The sequence below is a fragment of the Arachis ipaensis genome, chromosome B3 (assembly GCF_059453495.1).
Source record: "Arachis ipaensis isolate K30076 ecotype BB chromosome B3, ASM5945349v1, whole genome shotgun sequence".
Taxonomy (NCBI): Eukaryota; Viridiplantae; Streptophyta; class Magnoliopsida; order Fabales; family Fabaceae; genus Arachis; species Arachis ipaensis.
Window position 1 is genome coordinate 90,400,281 of NC_142438.1, and position 6,000 is coordinate 90,406,280.

Consider the following 6,000-nt stretch of genomic DNA (forward strand, 5'->3'; position numbering starts at 1 on the left):
AGAGAGGCAGCAAGCCGATCTGCATGACGACTCGAGAAGAGGCAACCCTTAGATTCATGAGAGAATAATACTTCATTAAAATCACCAAGAACAATCCATGACCCGCAGAAAGACGAAGACTGAGTAACAAGATAATCCCATAGCAGAACTCTGGTATTAAATTGAGGACTACCATAGATACCACTGCACCTCCAAATCACATTATTTACCTGAACCTCAACTGTAACACACTGATAGAAAGCATCAACCCATTTGCAGTGAACACCCTGTATTGCAGAAAGGAACCAGATACCCCCCTATGTCCTGACGCCTCCATTATACCAATAGGGTGATAACCAAGTCTTTCCCAGAACAGTTTCAAGTGTTGAAAAGGACAGTGAGTTTCAACCACAATAAAAATTACAGGTTTAAATTTCCTAACCAGCTCTTTACAATTCACCCGGGCTAACTTATTAGAAGCACCCCTAATATTCCAAGCTATTATATTTAAACTACCCATAATATAAAATATAAAAATATAAAACAAGGAAATCAAAGTGCTTCACCAACCTCAAACCGAGGCTTGCCCAGCGGAAGTGACTCCCGTGACCTTCAGGTTTGCTGGATCTCCATGGAATATCTCCTTAATCCCGCCTACCGACGCAGTAACAGCCGGCAATGCGCCTTCCTTCTCCAATGGAACCGCCACGGTAACACCCTCCTTCACGGTTGCAGGAAGACATGACGATGCTTCCACCACCGTGCCTCCATTCTTCTCAACTGGCGAGCTCTGTAGGGACTCCGACCTTGGTCGTTTTCGAAGAGAGGACCCGCAAGGTACTGGGGTGTGTCGGGTTGAGGAGATCGACGTCTCACCAACACGGAAAACGCTGTGTCCGACTTTGACTCGTGACCCGACCCTAGCGCGATAGGAGCTGGATCTATTCGTGTGAGAGAAGTGAATGGTGTCCAATCCTAACTTGTTTGGACAAGCTTCATTAACTCTATCTCCATCCATGGATTCTTGTAAATAAAGCAAATGAAAAGAATGAAATGATTTGAAAAAATATGTATATTAGTGAGATTTAATCGATTAATTCTATTAATTTTATAGCGTGGTTTAGTACATATTTTCACAAGGCCATTTTCATTTTTGTTTTGGATAAGTTTATTGATTTTAGTCCATTATATATTACCGCATAGAATTTTTTATATTTATTTTAAAAGTTTCTGAATTTGATCTATCATAGTTATACATAATTTGTAAGTTTCCTATTTTATCTTTATTAGTGTAAAAATTATTTTGACGATTTACTAAAAGGGATATGTTCTAGTACCATAAAACTATAAGATAAGGAATATATGGTTTATTGAAAAATTTTGAAATGTAAATTCTATAATCTTACATTAATAAATTTTTACTTTATATAAAAAATATATGATCTATGTTTTAATATTAATATATTTTTTAAATTAATTATAAAAATTTTAAATATTATTTTAATTAATTTTTTTGAAAAAATTAAATAAATTTTTAAATATTTTAAAATATAATATTTTAAAATTAATAAAAATGATTAAAATTACATATAAGATTGTTTAACATAAATTATTTACTTAAGATACGTGGTTTATTACTATTTAATTTTTTTGAAAGGATTAAATAAATTTTTAAATATTTTCAAAATTATATTTGAGAATATTTAAATTTATAATTTATAAACAGTAATAAACATTTCAGAATATTTATTAATTTATGAATAGTAATAAACAATAATAAACATTTAAATTTATAATTTAGTAATTATAAATTATAAACAAGCATTATAAGATAATTATAAATTATAAACAACCATTTGAATTATACATAAATTATAAATTATAAACAACCATTATAAATAGTAATAAACAATTAAATAGTAATTATTTCGCAACAACTAAATCCTAAACCATTAAAAATTATTAAATTATAAATTATAATGGTTTAGGATTTACTGATTGCGAATTATGTGCAAGGGTTTGGTGGTTGTTATAGTAATATTTAATAGTTACTAATATGTTATTAGATGTAATTCAAATTTAAACATAAATTTTGAATGTTAAAACTTATACTCATAAATCATAAACCCTAATTTATATTAATTTTAAAAATTAATAACTATAAATTCTATGTTATAACTCCTAAATCCTAATCCTAAATTATAAACCATTTATTCAAATACTCGATTAGAGTTTAGGGTTTAGATTTCGGGATTTAAGGTATATAGTTTATAATTTAGGAGTTTAGAGTTTTCAATTTTAGGATTTTAATTTTTATTATTTTTATTTTAGAAGTTGAGAGCATAGTTATCAGAATCGAACTGGCAATCAATTCGGTCATATGACTGAGTCTCTGGGTTACTGGTTCAACCGGTAGGTCACTGATTCACCCGGTTGACCCGGTCATAATTTTAAAAAAATAAAATTATATAAATGAAATTAAAATTACGTATTAAAACTTAAATACAAGTCTTTACAAACATAATAATAATCAAATATTAATTTTTAGACATAACTAATAATACAAAAGAGAAAATAAACTAGTTTCTAGTATAAAATACTTTCTCCATTTAAATAAACAAGAGCAAGCAAAAGATAATACAATCGATAAATTAAGTCCAAATGATCTTAAAATTGACATCTATATCTTCATAGGACAAATTTAGAGCTTAATCAACATTTTTCTCATTTTTATTTGCATCTATATCTTCCATAAGAAACACTGCATTATGCAGAACATCAAAAATAGAGAAAGAAGAGTTTGAAGAGAGAGCTTCAAGAAACTAGTGAACTGAATTAACTTTAACTTATTCTTCCATCAATGAATCAATTCTACACACCTCTTAGAGGGATGCAAGAGCTTATTTATAACAGAGTTGAAAAAAGAGAAAGATCAGATATCAGAATAACAAACCTTAACTAACTGTACCAAACTGATTTTGTTACTGACCAACTCTCTTATCTCTTATCCCTTAAGATACAGCAACAAAAGATTTAGCATTTTTTAAGCAACACAACAACAAGGTTCGGTAACAAATTCAACTCAATTCAATATCCAGCAACAAATTCTACTTCCAGTAACAACCACATTTATGATATGTTCAGCATCAAATTCAACTTACAACTGACAAAAAATTCTACTTCTAAAGTTCTAGCAACAAATTCAGCTATGACAACTATGATAACTTTAAAGCAGCAATAAAAACTTAAACTATGATAACTTTCAGGCAGTAAAAAAAAAACTCCAATTCTTCAAATATGATTTACATCAAATTAACATTAGCTAATTCATAATTTCAGCAACAAACTCAACTTTCACCAACAAATTCAAGATGTACTAATAATTTACAGCAATGAAATTGAAAGAGGAATAATAGGGCTGAAGCTGAAACTCACTTGGGTAGAGAGAGAAAGCAAGCGTTGATGGAAGACCTGGGCCGAAGCTGAAACCCTAAACCCCGACTCTTAGTGGAGGAAGCGTTGATGGCCGAAGCAAGAAGACAAGCTTACAAACTATGACAGAGCGCGACAGAGCTTGCGACGAGCTTGAGGCAACGACGCGAGCTTGAGGCAACGACGAGCTTGATTGTAACACCCTAATTACCCTAAGCCTTACCTCTAGCCGTAAAGCAAAGGTTAATCAAAGGTTACGACAATTCTAAGGCTTATACATATTTATATAGAAGGAAATAATATATTCTAGAAGCCCGATGAAGGATTAAGCTCAAAGACAGAATTACAAAAGCGCGAAATGTTCACACGAAGCTAATGTACAAGACACAAGGTATAGATGCAAGAGAATAGAACATATATAAATATAAGAGTATAATAATCATAAGGCAACTAGCTACAGCTTGCAGAGTTTAAGCCGACTAGTTACAAACAAAAAAATATAGAGTCTTGGAGTTAAAACAGCTTATACAACTTAGCTCTCAAGTAAGCCTCTAAGGCCATAAAGTCTAAAGCAAAAGGGTGAGAAAAAGTACTACAACAAAAGTAAAACAGAAATAAACCAGGAAGAAACCATACTCCACTCTGCCACCATATTCGCAATTTCACCAAGGTAAATTACGACCTGCATCTGAAAAACAACAACAAAATATGGAATGAGAACCGGAGGTTCTCAGTATGGTAATAGTGTCCAATATGTAAGATGTAAGTCTCCGAGACGCTGAAGAAAATCCTAGAACCTCACATAAAATACAGATATTCAAGTTTAGCATAAATTAAATAAATAAAGAACTTAAAACATAAACCAAGTTATCTAAACTTAGGGAAATTCTAACTAATACTAATCACACTGCTGTATCCCACAGTCTTCACCAATCTAACCTCCGTGCGATCCCATCGCCACTGCCTACCTAACCTCCTCAGCACCAGACAATCACAAATAATACAAGCAAGTAAAACACAAGTAATATACATGTACAGCAAGTAAAACAACTAGCAAATAAGCATATTATTCATTTAGGCAAGAGATGCAATTAGGCAAAGAAAACAAAATATATAGAAGATGCACATGATGAATGCCTGTCCTATTGGCTCGTGATATCACTTGTCGGTCTATGAATGCCAACCCGACACATCCTTTCGGATGTCGCCTTTCTGCCATGTCCGAGGATATAGCGCTTGGCACGCTTTTGTTCCGAGGATATAGTGCCTGACACACTATCGTTCTGAGGATATAGTGCCTGGAACACTTGCATGCTCATTCCGAGGATATAGTGCCTGGCACACTCTTGCGGCAGAGAAGGAAAGCAACAACAACATCTATTTCATCATAAATCGTTCCAAGGATATAGTGCCTGTCACACTTTCCACATGCAACAAGTCCATCAACCTCAAATCATCATCAATCTTCACTAATTTCATCATAAATCATTCCAAGGATATAGTGCATGGCACACTATCATTCGAAGGATATAGTGCCTGGCACACTTTCCACATGCAACAAGTCCATCGACCTCAAAGCATCACCAGTCATCACCATTTCTCATCTCAATCCACTTTCAATTCTCAATTCTCAATATTCCAAGGATATAGTGCCTGGCACACTTTCCTTCAACATCCATCAAGCTCATAATAACCATAATCAGTTCTTAATTCCATTCCAAACTCGTAAGTTCATCATTTTCTCAATTCGTTGTCAGTAATCGCCAAGTTCACTACTCTTCCTTCTCTCTCAACCAAACTCATTCTCAGTACACCAGAAACCTCCGTTCTCTAACTTTTCAAAGTAAAACCCAAATTAAATCTACTAGGACCTTTCCCATGTTTTGGTACCCAAAAATAGGCCAAAAAGTCTTAAATAGGTGTCACAGAAGTTTACAAGCTTGTTGGGAAGGTGAAACAGTTAAAAACAAGATTTTGGTTGAAAAACAGGGCATGTGCGTATGCACAGGAGTATGCGCGCGCACGCCCAAAAAAGTTTTCAATGTGTGCGTACTCATAGAGGTGTGTGTACCCACAGGTAGTAAAATTTTCAACTCTGTTCATCCACACAAGGTGTGCGAACACCCTCAACAGAGTGCACCTTCCAACGTGTGCGTGCGCACAAGGTTGTGCGTGCACACAGCTTGCAGAACTTCTTTGGTTATGTGTGCGCACAGGGCGTGCTAGCGCTCCCATCAGCAAGCCTTCCCCTGAGTGTGCGTGTGCACAAGGCTGTGCGTGCGCATAGGTTCAAAAACTCCCAGGGGTGTGCGTGAGCACAAGGCTGTGCGTGCACACACAAACCAGAAATCACAAATTCTGCAGCATGCACATAATTCAGATTTTGACACCAAACTTTGAATGATCATAACTTCCTCCATGAAAATCCAAATTTTGTAAACTTTATATCAATTTAAAGATTTTTCCATGAAGTTTAATTTAAAGCAATTTTCAACAAATTTTGAAAACTAAGACTTACGTTATGATCCATCAAAGTTCACCAAAAATCCATTTTTACCAAAAACCTCAAAACCTCAATTTTAACCATCT